Source organism: Hibiscus syriacus, unplaced genomic scaffold, assembly GCF_006381635.1.
Source record: "Hibiscus syriacus cultivar Baekdansim isolate YM2019G1 unplaced genomic scaffold, ASM638163v2 tig00110597_pilon, whole genome shotgun sequence".
NCBI classification, from domain to species: domain Eukaryota; kingdom Viridiplantae; phylum Streptophyta; class Magnoliopsida; order Malvales; family Malvaceae; genus Hibiscus; species Hibiscus syriacus.
Window position 1 is genome coordinate 3,689,706 of NW_024062795.1, and position 22,187 is coordinate 3,711,892.

At 32.9% G+C, this 22,187-nt stretch overlaps 1 long non-coding RNA gene, 1 other non-coding gene and 1 pseudogene across 2 annotated transcripts; all 3 read left to right on the forward strand.

Annotated features, from left to right (window-relative positions):
- Nucleotides 1-3,013: 3,013 nt before the first annotated feature.
- LOC120134368 lies at nucleotides 3,014-11,811 on the forward strand. Its single transcript, XR_005517164.1, has 4 exons — nucleotides 3,014-3,060; nucleotides 5,160-5,236; nucleotides 10,888-10,957; nucleotides 11,731-11,811. It is a non-coding gene; the product is annotated as an uncharacterized LOC120134368 (long non-coding RNA).
- A 5,239-nt stretch (nucleotides 11,812-17,050) lies between these two features.
- On the forward strand, nucleotides 17,051-20,223 carry LOC120134628 (annotated as a pseudogene).
- Nucleotides 20,224-20,800: 577 nt separating this feature from the next.
- Nucleotides 20,801-20,884, forward strand: TRNAL-CAA. Its single transcript has one exon. It is a non-coding gene; the product is annotated as a tRNA-Leu (tRNA).
- Nucleotides 20,885-22,187: the final 1,303 nt, after the last annotated feature.

Genomic DNA, 22,187 nt, shown 5'->3' on the forward strand with positions numbered 1-22,187 from the left:
CAAAATATGATGGAGTTAGTAAGGATTAAAGAAAGGAAGTAGAAAAGTGAAATCTTGGAATATAGTTCATAATAAGAATTGGAAGTGGGATTTGACTTGTCATCAAGCTAATTAAGAAATAGGAAGTGTTAGAATTAGATTAAGAACATGTTGGAATTTGAGTGAGATTCTTAAATTCTATATGGAGAATTAGATTTCTATGTTTAGAGGTATGGAATGGATAATAATAGTTAAGTAAGAGTATGCAAGTTAGGATATAAAAGGAGGTGAATTATGTAGTGTTGAGGGATTATGAAGGGATTTCGTGCTAAAATAAATTTTTGGGCTATGTGCATCGATGCACATTCAATGTGTGCCGATGCTTCAAGGATAAATCCCAGAAATTGTTCAAGGTGTATCGATGCACACGAAGTGCATCAATGCACTAATTTAAAATAAAAACATCGAATGCCATTAGTGCATCGATGCACAAGTAGTGCATCGATACACCCCCTTAAATACAAACATCAAATAGGATTTATGTATCGATGCATAGATAGTGCATCGATGCATCCCCTTAAATACAAACATCAAATAGGATTTATGTATCGATGCATAGATAGTGCATCGATGCATCCGTCAAGGGATGCATCGATACATGGTGTAGTGCATCGATGCATACCTTCATTAAAAAATGAAAATGGCTTTTCTTTTAGCCCAAGAAATGATAGTTTAGAATATATTAATTAGTATACTGATAAGTATCAATGAATTACGATGTAGATTAAGAGCCTACACAAGTTCCAGAGCGATTGTCCAATAAGATCGATCGAGGAAAAAACAAAGAAATATAGGTGAGTGCTTATGCATAACACGATTATAGCGATATATTCAGTTCTAGACTTGTGAGAAGTCTAGATTCAATACATTGATGCATGATTCATTTCATATTGTGAAGCATGATATGAATTCATACTATGTGCATGTGTAACATGTTTTAAATGAATATGTATGCAAAGTTATATGAGCCATGTGATGAAGGTAAGGAAATGATATGTCTATGTGATATACTATGCAATTTGGAAAAAACTCATGTTACGTAGATGAGAACTATAGGTATAGTTGGTATGCCAAGAGTAGAGGGTCTACGCGGTCCTTCGGGAAATATATGTATTCTTTGGAACATGTGTGAGATCTTTTGAGACACGTATTTGATCCTTGGTATATGTATATGATTCTTAAGGAATTTTCTACATGGTCCTTAGGGACAATCTTATATGGCACTACGGTGCAATTCTACGCGACACTTTAGTGCAATTCTACGTGGCACTTCGGTGTATTTATACGAGCTGTGGTGACAGTATAGTACACAACCTCACAGTACTCACATACCTTAAGTTCTCAGTATGGTATCATGGGGCAATAAACTTATTAATACGAATTCATGAATGTTAATGTTCTATGCTTATAGGTAAGGAACATGGTGATATAAACTGCATGGTTAAGTATTTGATTTGATTTCATTCTATCTTATTATGGCATGTTCATTATATTTATTTGTTGTTATTATTAATATATTGCCTCACTAAGTCGATGACTTAGCGTGTGAGTGTTTCACACGTAGGATCCGAGAAAGTAGATGAGATATGTTAAGCAGCTGGACAATACTACTCCTGCAACTATCATATTAGAGGTAACTTAATCAGTAGGTCCTTTTGTTATGTAAATGAATGTTGGCATGTAATCAAAGTGTCAAGTTGTGTATGCTCTGAGTATTTTGATAAACTTGTATTAACATATGTATATTATTGTATTTTAATAATATAAGTTCAAATGTTTTATCATTTTTTTAGAGTATTGTTTTGTATAGTCAATGTGACATCCTGGACTCGTATCCGGGTCGGGTATGGGTTTAGGGTGTTACATTTAATGGTATCAGAGTTATGGTTTAGCCGATTCTAGGCATAAATCAGGGTTTATAGAGTCTTTAAATAGAATACATGCCAACAAATAGTGAGAACTTATAATCTGGTATAGTATGAGTATGATGTTTTGCTAATAGAACAATGTGTTTATTTTATTAGATGTCCGGACATAATAGCTCCCGAAGTGAAGCGGGAGAATATAGGTTTGCTGAAAGCAGTAATTCACCTGCCCTGGCCAGGAAAGGTGAAGGACAGACATATCAGGGAGTGCCTGTACATGACCAAGACACTTTCTTCAGGACGTTGGACGCTATTCTGACGCGTCTGCAACCTCCTGCCCCACCAATTCAAAGAATGAATGTAGCAAAAGAGTCGAGAAGTTTGGGAGCTCCCGAATTTAAGGGAGAATCTGAGGAAGGTCCGGTTGCGGGGGATCTTTGGTTAAATGATTTGAAAATCATGTTGGATGGTCTTCACTGCTCTAAAGTGGAGAAGTTAGATTGTAATACCCCAAAAATTTAACCAGTGACTAAAATGTAAGTTTTGAAAGTTTAGTGGCTAAAGTATAAACTTTGAAAAATGTAGGGACTGAAATTTGTAATTTTTAAAAGTTATATATATTTTATGCCTGTAAATGAAAAGTTTGGATTAAAACAGAGATTTTAGTGGGGATCATGTTTTTGGTACGGGAATTGTGATAAAAGATATAAAACAGTAAATTTCGATATTGAAATCAGATAATCGGATCGAACCAAAATTTTACGAAAATTTGAAGGATGTTATAAAGGTTGGAAATATTATTTATATTTTAGAAAAGTGAAATTTAACATGGATCAATGGAATTAAAGTCGATTTTCCATGTTAAGCCAAAATTTTGGAATTAGGTGACTAAATTGCAAATTTCAAAAATTACAAGGACAAACATGAAAAATTAGAATTTAGATATTTTTTGAATTTGATGAGGTAAGTGATGATGCCATAAGTGGCATGGATGAAATTATTAAGTTTTATTAAGGGCAAAATGGTAAAGTGGATTAAATGAATTTAATATTCATTATATTATATAATGACATGTGTATTAAGGGATAAGGTCTAGCAAATTGAAGAAAATTTCAGTTTCTTCTTTCTCCAGCAGCCGTGAGACTCAAATTACAAGGTGAGAGGATTTTCTTTTAAATTTTTGGTTCATTTTATTAGAATTTTAAGTTAGGCTATTAAAGATAAAATAACCTACATGAATTTCTCTTTCATTTGGCATAAAAATTTTCATGTTTTATGCTCAAGTTGGTAAGAATTGATGAAGGGGAAGTGTGATTTTATGATTAAAGATTGATTCTTGATATTAGAAGTGTTGTAAGAATTGATGAAGAACCTAAGGATGCAAATTAATGAAAACAGTTTAAATTTTGAATTTGGCAGTGAATTTGAAAATTCACCAGAAATTCTATAAAAATTATTTGGAGGTGATTTTTATATATTATGTTCTTATATCAATCTAGTTTTGTTTAAAATAAGCGGGTATCAATTTCAAGGTGTATAAAAAAATATATGAATTTTTAACCGAAGAAAGGTCAGAAAAACGGGCAGCAGATTCTGCATAAAACAGATTCTGTTAGTCAACTTTGAAAATTCACCATAAATTGTACAGATTGAATTAGAATGAGTTATTTATATGGATAGATTCGTATTCGAGTCTAGTTTTTAAAGGAAGAAACGGAATTAAATTTCAGTGAGTGTATCAATACAGAATATTGATTCTTTAAAGGTAGTGCAAGTTGTCTGAATATGGAAATTTTAGAATTTAAGTTGAAATGAATTAGAAGATGAAGAGTAATTTTTAAATGTAAAAGTACCATTTGGGTGAGTTAGAATAATTCTGGAAAGTGTGCTGATTTTGTAGTTTAAGTATTAAGTTGGGATTGAATTTCAAGTTTATCAAATTGTAAGGTTGAAATTGAAAAGCCTAAGAAAGTTTAGGATGAAATTGTAAGCATTTGAGTGTTGAATTATTGATTTGAACTTTTATTTTAGTTGCTGGAAATTTTATATATTGATGGGAAATAATAATAGTGAAGAGCTATTATGAAATTAAAGGAAAAGTTGAGTTGAATTCTAGGAAGAATTTAAAATATGTGGTTAGATTTTATAATTCGTAAAAGTTGAAGAATCATGCTGAAAATAATTATTTATGGAATTGAATAAGTGTTTCGATAAGTTTGAAGTTATAATGGAGTTATGAGTTTGGTTGTTATCGATTTAGTTATCGATTTTACTATATAGATTTTCAAATGTTAAAACGAGCTTATATTAGTACGATACTAATATGTAGTTCGGACAATTTTTTTTATAATTTGGTATTGTCAGACTACGTTAAATCTAGCAATCCGAACGATTCGAAAGGAAAGGACAAAGCTCGTGACTAGGACTATTATATACAAGTTCTGTAGTGAGGCAAAAGTGAGTGCAATTTATTTATTTAATTATTTTGATTGAGGACGATTTGCGATAAGTCAACCTCACCTTATTTATTTCAAAGATATGAATTATGTTTTGATTATGAAATTATATCCATAATTTCTTTAATAAGTTTTATGAAAGTTTTTGGACATGAACTGTCCATGTCATATTTTAAGAATGTAAATTAAATATATTTTCGACTCTGATATGATGTTTATCAAATGGTTAAGAAATGAACTAAAACCCCACTGTATGTTATATTGAGAGTCAAACGTACAGTTGGCATGCCATGAGGTGGAGTGATTATCTGTTCTGATTTTGATATACTGTGGTGTACCTGAGTGTACACTAGTATATATATATTCTGATCTGAATGCACCTGGTGTGCATATTGTTATTTTCGATGTAATAGCACTGTGTGTGCTTATCTGTTCCGACTGATGATCTGATATCTGTATTGCGTACACTCGTCTGACTCACGTATCTTATATTCTCTTAAAATATACTTCGGGCTATAAAAATGAAATAAGAAAGTTCTGAAAAGTGTCTGACTAAAGAATTATGAATTGATTATTCTATCTGATCTGATTATTTATGATCTTGTGAAAATTATCAGATGATTATTTTCAGGTTTATTATAAAGTTCAACATGAGATATATGGTTTGAATGTTCTGAAGAATTTCAGTCTATTTTATTTTAATGATTTTATATATTTTGATATTTTATTTAATTATTCTCACATTTAGTATTACTGCCTCACTAAGTTATACTTAGCGCGTGATGACTTTCATGCGTAGGTTCTAGTAAGGATAAGTACGATCAGTAAGGAGCTATCGGATCATCTTTTGGAAAGATATATATATCATCAGTATCAGTAAGACATCTATGATGTTTCTTTTGACTTATAGTGGCATGTATAATTATGTCAATAGTTTCTAATTATCATATTATTTAAATAAATTGTAATAGTAAACTAGAACTATTTTAGTTTATTTTACTTAGTTTAGTTTTATTGGTAACTATGCATGACAAGAATTTATTACATTATTATGTTTTTAAAAGGTTTTACGAAAAGACATGGTTTAGTAAAATTACTGAATAAATAATGATTTTATTTTTCTGTAATAAAGAAATAAATTATAATATGAAATATACTTTAAAATATATTTTTAAAGTTAGAACAAGAGTATTTTAAAAGAAACAAATTTTTACGGAAATTTTAGTTCAGTAAATATTTTCAGTTTGATGTGACATCTTTAACTCGTATATCGAGACATAAACGGGCTAAGGGTGTTACATAGATGGAGATGTCTCGTTATTGATGGGTCAAGCGAGAATATGGTGGACGAACGTCACCATGAGGATGTCAAGTTACCAGTTGACTTGGTTTTTGTTCTTAGATAAATTTAAAAACAAGTACATTAGAGATTAATTTATTCGGCAGATGAAGCAGGAGTTTATGAACTTGAAACAGATGAACCGCTCTGTATATGAGTATGAATGCGAGTTCAACAAGCTGAGTCGGTTTGCATCTGAGCTTGTGCCTACTGAAAAAGATGAGTGTGAATGGTTTATGGAGGGCTTGCGCCCTAGGCTTAAGGAAATGCTGATAGTGTTAAACTTGTCCTCATTTCAGGAGGTGATTAAACGAGCAAAGACTCTTGAAAGGGATCAGAATGAGAAATTTGGGGACTCAAGAGTTCAGACAGCAAAGAGGATGGGTGCTTCTTACAGTTCAGACCCACCAAAAAGAGGAAGAGATTTAGGATTTCAATAATAAGTTAGATCAGAATCAGTTGCATCTTCTGCTAGAGGAGCAAGTCAGGCAAGACCTAGACAGACGCAGTCGGTGGGATCTGGTGCTGTGAGATTCAATCAGGGTCAAGCGAAACAATGTCAGTATTGTGGGAAAAACCATTTTAGGGCGTGTCGGATGGATGTTGGGACTTGTTTCTAATGCGGAGATGCTGGACATTTTATCTAGTATTGTCCGTTGATGGTTGGTGAACCTACACCATCTGAGAGAGTTGGTTCTGCCTCACAGAGAGGACGAGGAAGAGGTAGAGGAATGAACCAGTCTGAATCCTCTGCTCAACCTGAAGTTCGGTCAACAACACGGGTGTACAATTTAAAGACAAGTGAAGACCGTGATGACCCTGATATTATAGCAGATACTTTTCAATTGTATGATAAATTAGTATTGGTACTGATTGATTCGGGTTCTAATTATTCTTACATTACAAGTAAGTTAGTAAAGGAATTGAGGATCCTCTTAGAAGCTACGAGTAATGAGATTATACTAACTAATCCTTTAGGCCATAGTGCTCGGGTGAACAAAGTCTGTAAGGGGTGTCCCATAAAGATTCAGGGAATTGAATTCCCTGCTAATCTGATGGAATTACCATTTGACCAGTTGGAAGTGATTCTGAGAATGGATTGGTTGTTCTTTTACTATGGGGATGTTAATTGCAAATCGAAAAAAGTAACCCTGAAGAGTCCAAGAGAAACAGAAATAAGTGCGATCAGTAAAATGTTTAATCCTTTAACAAATGTAATATCAGTAATGTCTGCTAAAAAGCTATTGCTACAAGGATGTCAAGGTTTTTTTGCAAATGTGATAGATTCAAGAGTTAAAGGGAAGGGATTAGGTGAGATTTCAATAGTTAAGGAATTCCTTGATGTTTTCCCTCCTGAGTTGCCAGGATTACCTCCAGATAGAGAGGTAGAATTTCAAATTGAAGTAATGATGGGAGCAGCTCCGATTGCAATGACACCTTATCGGATGGCTCCGAAAGAATTTCAAGAGTTAAAGAATCAATTGCAAGAGTTGTTAGAGAAGGGATTTATTCGACCAAGTGTGTCGCCTTGGGGAGTTTTGGTGTTATTTGTTAAGAAGAAGGATGGGTCAATGCGTCTCTGCATTGATTATCAACGGCTTAATAAGGTGACCATCAAGAATAAGTATCCCCTCCCGCGCATTGATAACTTGTTTGATCAGCTAAAAGGATCTTTGATATTCTCGAAGATCGATCTACGTTCGGGTTATCACCAATTGAAGATTCAGGAGAAGGACATTCTAAAGACTGCTTTTGTAACGATATATGGCCATTATGAATTCATTGTAATGCCATTCGGGGTAACGAATGCACCTGCTGCTTTCATGGATCTCATGAACATGATTTTTTAGCCCTATTTAGACCAGTTTGTTGTTGTCTTTATTGATGACATGCTGGTTTACTCGAAGTCCATTGAAGAGCATAGCGCACATTTATAAATAGTTTTGCAAATTCTCAGAGATAAGAAGCTTTATGCCAAATTGTCCAAATGTGAATTTTGGCTAAATGAAGTAATTTTTTTGGGGCATGTGATCTCTGCAGATGGGATTCGAGTGGACCCTCAAAAGTTAAAAGCTATAATGGACTGGGAAGTTCCAAAGAATGTATCCAAAGTTCAGAGTTTCCTTGGACTTGCCTGTTATTATCGAAGATTCATTAAGAATTCTAACAGAAACTCCTGTATTGGTTCAACCGAAATCTGGTAAGAATTTTGTTGTATTCAGTGACGCGTCCCACAATGGGTTAGGGTGTGTATTAATGTAAGAAGGGAAGGTGGTAGCGTATGCATCGAGACAGTTGAAACAACATGAAAAGAATTACCCCACCCATGAGTTAGAAATGACTGCAGTGGTGTTTGCTCCCAAGATTTGGCGTCATTATATGTATTGAGAACGATGTTACTTGTATACGGATCATAAGAGCTTAAAATACCTGATGACTTAAAAAAAGCTTAATTTGAGACAAAGGATATGAGTTGAGTTTTTGAGAGATTATGATATAATAATTGACTATCATCCCAGAAAGGCTAACGTGGTAGCAGATGCTTTGAGTAGAAAAACGTTTGCAGCTTTACGAGCTATGGATGCAAGGTTATCTTTGACTGGAGACGGTGGTATATGTGCAGAGTTAAAACTTAAACCATCATGGTTGGACCGAATAGGAGAATTGCAAAGGCAAGATGAAATATGTTTGAAAATAATAGAGCAAGTAAATAATAAGGAAATTAAGGATTTTGAGGTGAAGTCTAATGGGAAATTGTATTATAAAGAAAAGAATTGTGATATCAGACGATGAAGAGTTGAAGAAAGATTTATTGTTAGAGGCTCATTGCAGTCCATTGACGATGCACCCGGGTGGAACCAAGATGTATATGATTTAAAAGATCGATATTGGTGGCCAGGGATGAAACGAAGCATTACTGAATTTGTGTCCAAGTTCTTAACATATCAGCAAGTCAAAGCCGAACATCAAGTTCTGTCTGGATTATTACAAACAATTTCCATTCCACAATGGAAGTGTGAAAATGTAACAATAGATTTTGTTTCGGGGTTACCCCTGACCCCAAACAAAAGAGATTCGATCTGGGTAATTGTTGATCGATTGACCAAGTCAATACATTTTCTTCTCGTCAGAACAAATTTCTCTATGGAAAAGTATTCAGAGTTGTATATTAGAGAAATTATTAGATTGCATGGAGTGCCTGTTTCTATAATTTCTGATAGAGATCCTCGATTCTCCTCAAGATTTTGGAAATCCTTGCATGGAGCATTGGGGACTCGCTTAAACTTTAGTACCGCCTTTCACCCTCAGGCAGACGGACAATCAGAAAGAATAATTCAAATATTGGATGATATGTTGCGAGCATGTGTCATTAAGTTTAAAGGGTCGTGGCAGAAATACATACCACTGGCGGAGTTCGCTTACAACAATAGTTATCAGTCCAGTATTAAAATGGCACCCTATGAGGCGTTATATGGGAGGAAATGTCGTATGTCATTAAACTGGTATGAGCTCAAAGATCAAAATGTACTTGATCCAGATTTGATTCAAGATATGGAAGAGAAAAGTTCGGGAAATTCAACATAACCAAAAGTGGTATTTGATCTGCAAAAGTCCTATTCTGACCTTAAAAGAAAGGATATTGAATTTGAAGTTGGGGATAAAGTATTTCTGAAGGTATCACCATGGAAAAAAGTATTACGAATTGGTCGGAAATGAAAGCTAAGTCCTAGATTCATCGGGCCATATGAAGTTGTTAAAAGAATAGGACCAGTGGCATATCAGTTATCTTTGCCACCAGAAATGGAGAAAATCCATAATGTTTTCCATGTGTCCATGTTACGAAGTTATAGGTATGATCCATCTCACATTGTTGTACCATAACAAGTAGAAGTTCAACCTGATTTGACTTATGAAGAGGAATCAATACAAATATTGGCTCACGAAGTTAAGCAATTGAGAAATAAAATGGTTCCGTTGGTCAAAGTTCTTTGGAGAAATCACAAGGTAGAAGAAGCCACGTGGGAACGTGAAGAAGATATGTGACTTCAATATCCTCATCTGTTCGTACAATGAAAATTCGAGGATGAATTTTTCTTAAGGGAGGGAGATTTGTAACATCCTCTATACCGGGTTAGTGATCAAATTGTGAGATTTAAAAAAATTCAGTGACCAAAATGGATAAATTAAAAAGTTTAAAGAATTGATTGAAATGTTTTGTGTAGGAGCAATTAGCAAAGAATGAGGAACTAAAGGGGTAAATAAGGCTTTTAATAAGGGAATCAATTAAATATTACTTTTGAAGGGATATTTTAATACCCACGTGGAAGACAATTGGGGAAAACCAAAGTTCCAGATTTCTCTTCTTTTTTATTCTTCTTCTCTATCGTGAAGCCAATCTAAAGGTGAGTTTTCTTGTTGATCAAATTCTTGATGAATTTAAGGTTGCTTATTGATCATTAAATGATAACTAAGCTTAAGGAAAGCTTAGGTTATCTTAAAATCAAAATATGATGGAGTTAGAAAGGATTAAAAAAAGGAAGTAGAAAAGTGAAATCTTGGAATAGAGTTCATAATAAGAATTGGAAGTGGGATTTTACTTGTCATCAAGCTAATTAAGAAATAGGAAGTGTTAGAATTAGATTAAGAACATGTTGGAATTTGAGTGAGATTCTTAAATTCTATATGGAGAATTAGATTTCTAAGTTTTAGAGGTATGGAATGAATAATAATTAATTTAAGTAAGAGTATGCAAGTTAGGGATATAAAAGGAGGTGAATTATGTAGTGTTGAGGGGATTATGAAGGGATTTCGTGCTAAAAATAACATTTCTGGGCTATGTGCATTGATGCACATTCAATGTGTGCCGATGCTTCAAGGATAAATCCCAGAAATTGTTCAAGGTGTATCGATGCACACAAAGTGCATCGATGCACTCATTTAAAATAAAAACATCAAATGCCATCAGTGCATCGATGTACCCCCTTAAATACAAACATCAAATAGGATTTATGTATCGATGCATAGATAATGCATCGATGCACCCGTCAAGGGATGCATTGATACATGGTATAGTGCATCGATGCATACCTTCATTAAAAGATGAAAATGACTTTTATTTTAGCCCAAGAAATGATAGTTTAGAATATATTAATTAGTATACTGATAAGTATCAATGATTACGATGTAGATTAAGAGCCTACACAAGTTCCAAAGCGATTGCCCAATAAGATCGATCGAGGAAAAACAAATAAATATAGGTGAGTGCTTATGCATAACATGATTATAGCGATATATTTAGTTCTAGACTTTTGAGAAGTCTAGATTCAATACATTGATGCATGATTCATTTCATATTGTGAAGCATGATATGAATTCATACTATGTGCATTGTGTAACATGTTTTAAATGAATATGTATGCAAAGTTATATGAGCCATGTGATGAAGGTAAGGAAATGATATATCTATGTGATATACTATGTAATTTGGGAAAAAAACCCATGTTATGTAGATGAGAACTATATGTATAGTTGGCATGCCAAGAGTAGAGGGTCTACGCGGTCCTTCGGGACATATATGTATTCTTTGGAACATGTGTGAGGTCTTTTGAGACACATATTTGATCCTTGGAATATATATATGATTCTTAAGGAATTTTCTACGTGGTCCTTAGGGACAATCTTATATGGCACTACGGTGCAATTCTACACGGTAATTCGATGCAATTCTACGTGGCACTTCAGTGTATTTATACGAGCTGTGGTGACAGTATAGTACACAACCTCACAGTACTCACATACCTTAAGTTCTCAGTATGGTATCATGGGGCAATAAACTTATTAATACGAATTCATGAATGTTAATGTACTATGCTTATAGGTAAGGAACATGATGATATAAACTGCATGGTTAAGTATTTGATTTGATTTCATTATATCTTATTATGGTATGTTCATTATATTTATTTGTTGTTATTATTATTATATTGCCTCACTAAGTCGATGACTTAGCGTGTGAGTGTTTCACACGTAGGATCCGAGAAAGTAGACGAGACATGTTAAGCAGATGGAAAATACTACTCCTGCAACTATCATATTAGAGGCAACTTAATCAGTAGGTCCTTTTGTTATGTAAATGAATGTTGGCATGTAATCAAAGTGTCAAGTTGTGTATGCTCTGAGTATTTTGATAAACTTGTATTAACATATGTATATTATTGTATTTTAATAATATAAGTTCAAATATTTTATTGTTTTTTTAGAGTATTGTTTTGTATAGTCAATGTGACATCCTGGACTCGTATCCGGGTCGTGTATGGGTTGAGGGTGTTACATTGAAAGGAGGTGAAAGATGAAGATTTGAGATGAAAAGAGAGTGAATTTCGTGCTTAAAATGGAATTTCTGGGTTGTGTGCATCGATGCATCTTCAATGTGCATCGATGCAGTCCCAAATAAATAAACATCAAATGCTATTAGTGCATCGATGCATAAGGAGTGCATCGATGCACCCCTTAAGATTAAAACATCGAAGGTGATTTGTGTATCGATGCATGAGTAGTGCATCGATGCACATGTTAAGGGATGCATCGATACTCTATAGAATGTATAGATGCACTTCAATGGGAAATGGAATAAATATTTCTTTCAGTCTTAGAAGTGATAGATTATAGTATATCAATTGGATACTGATAGTATAAATACATGATTGTGTAGACATCGATCGAAAACAAAGTTCGGATAGGTCGTCAGAGTAAGATTCACAAGAAAGAACAAGAACTTGATAATGTTCATTGTGACCAGGTGAGTACATGCTATTAAGTGTATGTTATGTTAAGGAATTAAGACTTGCGATGAGTCTAATTCCGATATTATGTGATATGAGTACTGAAGCATAAACATGTAGTGATATGGTACTAGATGTATTGTATATGAGTAAATGCATATGTCTAATTGTTGAATGCATCTTTATACGTGAACTATGTAAATGCATATATTTATGATAATATGTCATATGATCATAAGATATAGGATAAAATATATGTGAAAGTAATATGACTTATATGTGTTTCTATTAGAATGTCATATGATATGTTATGTATGTGATAATTGAATAAAGGGATTGTATGAGAACATGTGTAATGAGATAAGAATCAGGACTATGAGCTATGTGAAAAGGCATACAAGTAAAAGTGAAAAGTTATGTGATAAGTGAATGTGAATTATATGGAAATATGCTATATAAAACTGAACTATGTGCCTATGTGAATATGTGAAAAGATATAAAAGGTAATGCCCATGTCATGTGTTATGAGAGCTATATGTATAGTTGGCATGCCAAGAGTCGAGGGTCTATGCGATCCTTCGAGACATAATGATCTTTCGGGACACAGTGGTCCTTCGGGACATAGTGGTCATTCGGGACATAGTGGTCATACGGGACAAATTCTACGCGCCCCTAGTGGGATTTATACGAGCTGTGGTGACAGCATTGTGCACAACCTCTATGTACTCACATACCTTAAGTTCTCAATAGTGTGCATGGGCTTTGAAAATAAAACATAATTTGATATAATGATACGTGTGTTTCTCGTGAAATGGTATATGTGATATGTATAAGTGATAAGTTAGGATCATATGATAATAATGGTAACAAGTGCATCTGTGTAATGGTGATATGAAATGTTATATGGTTATGTATGATATGATCATAGTAATTATTCATGTATTGTTGTGTTTTGAAATTATATTATACGTTTATGTTCAATATATGCTCATATGGTGAAATTGAATTAATGACAAGGAAATAAGTAAGTATAAACATGTTAGTGATGAGTTCAATATGTATATAAGTATAATGTGTATTACATAAGATGTTCATGCATTTGTTAGTTTACTTTATATATTTACATGTCTCACTAAGTCTATGACTTAGCGTGTAAGTGTCTTACACGTAGGTGTGGATAAGTCAGAAGATCAAGCTTCGGATCCGTAAAGCGGCATATCTCCGCACAAAGTTCAGATCAGAATTATTTTGTAAAGTATGTCTTGTCATATAATTTAGTATGTTAGCATGTAACTAAGTCATTAAATATGTAAGCTCTGATGGAGACTATTAAGGTTTTAACATGTTTATATAAAAGAATTTCTTTATAGAATAGAAGTTTTAAATTTGCTATGGTTTATTTTATAAAAGTATATGCTTTGACTATTTAATGTTGAACCTTGAATTCGTATCCTGGTCGGATACGGGTTAGGGGTGTTACAGCGCCGCTAAAACGAACGCCGCATTAATTATCTAAGATCTTAAATAATACCTTAGCGTTGTTTCCCTTTCAATTCCAAAAAAATAAAAAAAAATTAATAAAGAAGAAGAAGAAGAAGAAGAAGATAGATCTGATGGTAAATTGTGTCGTGACACATATTATTAGTGATGTATATCGTCATATGATTAAATTTATTTAATTAAATTAAAAATAGATGCAATTTGATAGAATGTATAAATAGTGAGAACTAAATATATAATTATGTCAATTTGTGTTAAATTAATTTTTGGGTAAATAACACACCATGCAGACGTAGCTGTTTGAGTCGGAGACCTTTAAAAAGAGCAACAATATGTTTATTCATTTAGATCATTTAATGGGTTTAAAATTAAATATATAAAAATTTATTTATTTGATTTAAATATTTAAAATCAATAAATAAACCAAATTAATCGTTTAAATAGGATAATCTAATCAAATAAAAACGAAATCAACAAAAAAAAATCAGTTATCGGTTAGAACATAAGCATATAAAACTTTTCGTGGTGAATAATATTCTTACGCATTGCCTCTAAGAGGCTGTAAATTGTAACGCAAGCATGTTCATTGCATTACCTTATCCACTGCATCGAGAATATATATTGAAATAAAAAGATATTATTTAAATGTATAATATTTATAAACTCATTAAATGATCTTAATAATAAAAGAAAAAGTTTTTTTTCTTTAAAGCACTGTATTCGAATAATTATATTTATCAAGAATACAAACAATTATTATAATTATATATATAAAAAGGTCGATTCCCACTGCAAAAACGTGCGTGCATTACTTAATTTGTAGTTACTTGTCAAATGGAATTTATTTGGTACCACTTGACACCAGTGAGTCTTTTTTCTACAAGTTAAATTCTTTCATTTTTTAATTATAATATCAAAATGGATATATATAGTAAATTATAAGATAAATATAAATATAAGTTATGTATATATCAAATATATCTATATCTAGAATAAAACAACATAACAAAACTCAAATTAAAATAATTTTAAATTGAGAATATACACATATAAATTTTTAAAATTCATAACCTAGAAATAATTTTTAAATAATGATGATATAAATTGAACATTTTACTTGTTAAAGATTCAAGTATCAATATTGTTTCAAAATAATAATAATAATAATTATTATATTTACAATAATTTTATGTTCACAATTTTCTTATCATATAAAAAATATACATTTTACAAAACGTAACCGTTCGATTTCAAAATTTTTAAAAAAATAATATTTTCTTTTATTACCCAGATCATTCAACAGATTCATCGAAACTTTTCATCAGTGAAAATCATGTTGAAAATAATTTATACTCAAAATAGCTTATACCAATAACAAATATGCCAGCATTAACTAATGCTCAAAATAGATCATAATAACCTTTTATTCAGAAAGAACTCTTAACTAAAATTATTAGTTTTTAAGGATATTCATCGTTAAAAATATGCTTTATCACTAGATTAGGGAAAATGGAAATCAATAAAAAAAAAAGCATTATGTAATTTGTGGGTTACCTTTAGGCTTAACAAAATCACATCTTTTTTTTCATTTAGGTGTTTAAATTATTTTTTCGTCGATTTAGATATCTTACGTTACAAATATTATTATTTTAAGTGTCTCAGACGTAACGACCGTTAAAAATATCCATTAAGTTATACATGTCATGTTCTGGTGATTTGAAAATTTTTATTTAAAAAAAAACTTGAAAATATATATTTTATTTTTTTTAAAAAAAACTCAATTTTCCCCGAAAATTTTAAAAAAGCTTCAAACTTTGAAAACATTTGTTCTAATTCTCATACCTACACTGGGCATTGAGTAGGGAGGGGAGACGGGAGGGAGAAGGGATATAAGAGACGGGAGGGAGAAGGGATATAAGAGAGAGGAGGCTGGGCCTGGGGGAGGGAGGGAGGGAAGGGGTTGGGGGATTTTTTTTTAAAAAAATATTTTTTAAAATATAATATTTTTTTTATTTTCTTAAATGATTTTTTTAAATTATTAGAAAATACATAACGTGTCACTTAACAAGATTTTTAATGACTGTTAAGGGACACTTAAAATGAGAACATTCACAATGTTAGGCATTTATATTAATCGTAAAATAATTTTATAAACTCAAATCGATTTGAAAAGATTTTAAATCTAATTTAAGTAATAAAATAAAACTTAAATAATTTAAAATATTTAGTATTTGATAGATTGATTTTTAAGTTCGAGTCGTGTCTCTCAACTCCACATGATTATGTATATCACATATGAAAAAAAATATGAAGAAATACATATAGCATATATGATTATAAAATATATTTAAATTAGAATCAAATAGTATCATAATATTATAAATATTTACAATTAAATTTAAATAAAAATAAGAAAAAGTCGACTCTACTAAAATTTCATAAATTAAACTAAAAAATGTTAAATAAAGTTTGAGTTATAAAATAAAACTCGACAACTCGACAAAGTCAATTTTTTAATTTGACTCAACTCGATCGAATACTCACACCTAATAATAGGATGATATATTAAATTATTTAAGTAGTCTAAAATTTCAATTATTATATTATAAATGAAATAAAATAAATTAAAAAATTAATCTTATAATCAACTTTTATAAAATTTAATACAAATTAATTGAATAATAAATAAGATAATCAAAGATTTTAACAGAAAATATTCAATTCTGCACTCTTTATCATTTCGACATTCTTATTCCAATATTTTTTATTTTAAACACAAATAAATAAAATAATAAAGAGGAAAATAAAAAGTATGTAAGATTTATTGATGATGAGCTAAATAAGGGGCGAAATTGCGCTATGAGGTCGGAATGAAATTGAAATGCAAATCCAAATGTAATGTTTTATTTCACGCGTCGATTACGTGCATGTCATGAAATCCGTGTCCCCTCCATCGAAATTCTCAAGAAAAAAAATTAATTTTTTTCTAGAGAGAGAAATCATCCTTTCTTCTTTATCAAAGTTTGTAGATAAAAAAAAAGGTTTGTATGCAGACCGACAAACCCCAAACCGATTTTTTTAAAGTATATATTTTTAACAGAGAAAACGAAGAGAGAGAAAGCGCCTGCCGCTAAATTCGGCGGAGATTTTGGTGGTGTTGCGACCTTGCTAACTTGCACCTTCGCCTGCCCACTTTGTCATTTGCTAAGTTACACCGGACGGCCATTGTCTTTGTTTCTTTGTTTTTCTTTTTGCTCATTTTCCCACTCTTGCTTTGACCTATATTTACAAGGTACTTAAAACCATTACTTAATATAATCCTTGCTCTAGATTCTGCTGGTTCTACTTTATTTGTATTGATTTTGTTTCTGCTGTGAAATTCTCTCTATCTCTCATTTTGTAGATTCTGCTGGGTCATATTGTTTCTGTTTTTTGTTTTGGAGTGAACTGGGTTGAGCTTGAATTGTGCAAAGTTTTTTCATTTCAATTTTGTCAGAAAAGAACATGGGTGATGGTGAAGAAGGTAACACTGATGTTGTGATGCAAAGGCTTCAATCTTCATTTGGGACATCATCATCTTCAACCCACAAACAACTTTTATCAATGAATCATCTTGAAATACCTCAGTTGAATCCTAATCAAATCAGTGCTGCTGGACATTTCTCTCATTTTGGCCACAATGGTGGTACCGGCACCGGCGCTGGTGATGCTACTAACAAAAGAGTTGGTATCCCTCCTTCACACCCTAACCAGATCCCACCCCGTTTCACCTTATTCACAGATCCCCATGTCCCGCTCTTCGAACCAGAAAATGGGTTCTCAGGGTTTTAACTCGGGACCAACTCATTCCCGGTCTTTGTCTCAGCCTTCTTCGTTCTTCTCACTCGATTCATTGCCCCCTTTGAGCCCTTCCCCGTATCGTGATTCTTCATCAATGGCGGTTTCCGACCAAGTTTCTGCCGATGTGTCGATGGACGAAAGGGATGGAGCTTCACATTCGTTGTTGCCACCGTCCCCTTTTTCATGGGGGAATTCGCCACGGGTTCGTGAGAGCTTGCCACCGCGAAAATCACATAGGCGTTCCAGTAGTGATATTCCGTTCGGTTTTAATACGATAATGCAATCTTCGCCGCCTCTTATTCCTTTAAGGGGATCGGTTTCGAGTAAGGAGAATTCAGTAGTGCCTAGGCCTGTGCAGTTGGTGAAAAAGGAAACCAGTTGGAACAAAGGTGCTGATGGCAACGGTGAAGGAATAGGCGAAAGGAAAACAGAAGGGGTAGTTGTGGATACTTTGTTTTCTGCTTATATGAATTTGGATAACATTGATGCGATCGATCCTTGTGAAGATAAAAACAATAATGGTAATGAGAATCATGAAGATTTGGATAGCAGAGCTAGTGGGACGAAGACCAATGGAGTTGATAGCAGTGACAATGAAGTTGAAAGCATTGTCAATGAAAGTGGGAATGGTGGACAAGGTGGAATGAATTCGACGGAGAAAAGGAAAGGGAACAAAAGGAGTGCAGCAGGGAACATTGCTCCGACCGGTAGACATTATAGAAGTGTTTCGATGGATAGTTTTATGGGGGAGTTGAACTTTGGTGATGAATCTCCAAAATTACCACCTGCACCTGGGAATCGGCCAGGACAACTCTCGCCTAGAAATTCAACGGATGGGAATTCGACTGCCTTTAGCTTGGAGTTTGGAAATGGTGAGTTTACCGAGGCTGAATTGAAGAAGATTATGGCAAACGAGAAACTTGTCGAGATTGCAATGACTGATCCGAGGCGGGCAAAGAGGTATCCTACTGTTCAAGTACTGCTTTGTAACTTTTTGATTTTACAAAAGCATTTCACTTATGTTGTTGGTTCTTTGAAGGATATTGGCAAATCGTCAATCAGCTGCCCGTTCCAAAGAAAGGAAGATGCGTTATATTTCGGAGTTGGAGCACAAGGTTCAGACTCTGCAGACCGAAGCTACCACCTTGTCTGCTCAGCTAACACTTTTACAGGTTGAAGATTTTAGAGCAAAGCATGTTATATCGATATTTCCTAGCTTTAGTTCTCTGTTCTCATTATCGACTTTAAATTGATGTAGAGAGATTCCGTTGGGCTCACAAATCAGAACAATGAGTTGAAGTTTCGTCTTCAAGCCGTGGAGCAACAGGCACAACTTCATGATGGTATGATCCAATTTTCATTTAACTTAAATCTCTGGCCTTTTTCATTTGATCAAGTATTCAGAGTTTTGAACATTAAGGAATGCAGTTATGGATGACTAATTTGATGTATCAAGCAATCTTATTTAGCTCTTTGATTAGTAACATGCTTTTGATTAGTGTTTTGAATACTTGAGTTGGAGTGCCCACTTTTCTCATAGCTGTTCATGCTACAAATTTTGCTCCGATCATATGCTAGTGCCGCACACATCTTGCTATCTTGTGTGTGGTGGTTTACTAATACTGCAAATATGCTGCTTCCACTTTTATTGAACTACTGAGAATGAAACGTTCATAAACTTACTTTATGCATGCCACAAGCCGAGTCTTTTAGGTGTCTGTAAGAATTATTTGTCTTTGGTATGCCATTCAATGTGATTACTTTTCTCCTAAGCAGAGTCTGTTGTCTGCGTATATGTCTTCGTAATTCATCCTTTCGATATCAATTATGATTAGTTGTATCAAATCGTCCATCTTACTACTGCATTGCCTAGAATTTTATGCTTTAGTAACTTATCCTTCATTTTCGTGTTACATTTGGAAAGCTCTAAACGAAGCATTAACTGCCGAGGTCCGGAGATTGAAGCTTGCTACTCAACAGCTAGGTGGCGACTCTAACCCCTCAAACGGCATGGTTTCGGAGCAGCTTTCTGTTAATCACCAGATGTTCCAGCTTAACATTTCTCAGCAACCCCAACAACAGAACGGGAACACGACCTCAAAAACTGAGTCGAATCAGTAGCTGGTTCCCTGTTCCACTATGATATTACTAGTTTTCAACCTCCAACATCAAAGGACAATCATGGTTATGGTAATTACAATTCAACCTGCAGCAGATATCTATATGAATAATCACTGTATCGTTTATAATCGTATATTTAATTAATTAATTTATATGGTAGATCGTCATAGTGGAATGTAAGCATTAAGTTGACAGGATTTGTTGTATTAGCGTTATAAGAGTTTAACTTGAACTCTTCTGTATTCTTTTGTTTTTCAGTAAAGAGTTGGGTATTTCGTTTCTAGAACTGTTTAATGATTCATTAATGAGACACTGTAATAAGATTTGGACTTGAAAAACAATTATCCTCAAATCTTTAACAAGAAACTCTTGGGACCTGTTTTTATGCAACTCTATATATGGAACTTTTCGTTTGCTTGCATAGGGGAGTTTAGACCTATGCAGATTTCTTGTGGGTAAATATTCATTTTGGTATCTGATTTTGTTTTTAATGTTCAATTTAGTGTCTTTTTTTTTTAATTAGATACTTGAATTTGATATTTTAGTTTAAATTGATTGATATTTGATCTTAGTTTCATAATTCAAATTGATTGTAATAAATCATTCATCATAAATACTAGTTAAAAAAAAGCCTACCGATTTGAACAAAAAAAAAACAAAGTTTGGGTACTTATTTGGACCATAAATTTTTTTTTTGTATTAAATTGAATTTTAAATACAGGTTCAACTATCTATTTGGGAAAAAAACCCTATAGGTACCAAATTAAATTTTTAATCGAAGTTTAGGAACTAAGTTGTATATAAGAATTTTTAAATAAAAATAGTTTCAATCGGCAGTTTCAAATTACAGAGCAGGTTGTCAGGATGGCCGAGTGGTCTAAGGCGCCAGACTCAAGTTCTGGTCTTCGAAAGAGGGCGTGGGTTCAAATCCCACTTCTGACATTTTTAGTTTTTCTTTTTATAAAATAGATTCATCTGCTTTGGGAGATAACACTCCTTTTAACTCGATGAAATTCTTCATTTGGAATGTGAAAGGGATCATCAATCCCCTCGGGCAGAGTTGTGTAACTATAAAATAAAGAGATAATAAAATTGATGTGGCATGAATAAAGACTTTAATGAGTGAGATCTTTTTACTCAGGAGTAGGACAATATGAATTATTAAACATTCAAATTGCTATTGGATTTAAGACAGGAACCCTTCTAGTGAGGTATTTAAGGGTTCCATAACTTGCAAAAAATCCTACAGAAAATTGAAGCAAAAATCAATGCATGTGGCACCAAATACCTGTCTTATGTTGGAAGATATAAACTTATTCAGGCTATGTTCAATAGCTTACAAGAAATCTAGTGAGGTATAATGTTCAAATCTATTGGAGTAGGCATTTCCTACTCCCTAAAATAATATTAAGCAGAATCAATCAGTTATGTGCCAGATACTTCTAAAAATGGAAGAGATGATAGTGAAAGGGGATCTTTGGTTAATTGGAACATGATATGTAGAACTATAGCAGAGAGGAATTGGTCTAAGGAACCTACAAGTCTGGAACAAGGCTTGTATTATGCAGAATATATTGGTTATTATGTCCACAACTGGTTCCTTGATGGACTCATATATTCATCAAGGAAGCTCAGTCATGCAAATCCAAGCTTCCTACTTGATTATGAATTACAATACCTTTTACTTAGATTTTTTTCATGGACGAGATCAAAAGGAAACACGTGTCATCGTCTAATTAGAGATTAAATTTATTAAACTGAATTAAAATTATACTTGATAAAATGTGTAAATAGCAAAGACTACATGTGTAATTATACTAATTTTTTATACTAATTTTTTAAACAATTACATCAGCTCCTCCGATCTATGTTAATAGACCTAATGGTTGGTGGTTTAATTGACAACACTTAAATAATTAAGTGGTATAATTGACAAAATTAAAAGATCTATAGTCAAAATAAATTTTACCTCTAATAAAGTGGTCATTGATGTAGTTTAATCTTCCTTTTAATATACCAAAACACTCAATGATTTGTTGGTTGACAATTCAAAATAAACTCCTTACCAAGGATAGCTTACCAAGAGAGGCATGTAGATTGATGGAAGATGTGCTTCCAGAGATGAAAAATAGGAATCACCTATTGTTTGATTGCACTTTCACGAGGATTTGGCATATAATTCTTGCCTCAAGTGATATTCAAAGAATTATAAGTGTCCGATCTATAAATTTAAAAATGAGATTTA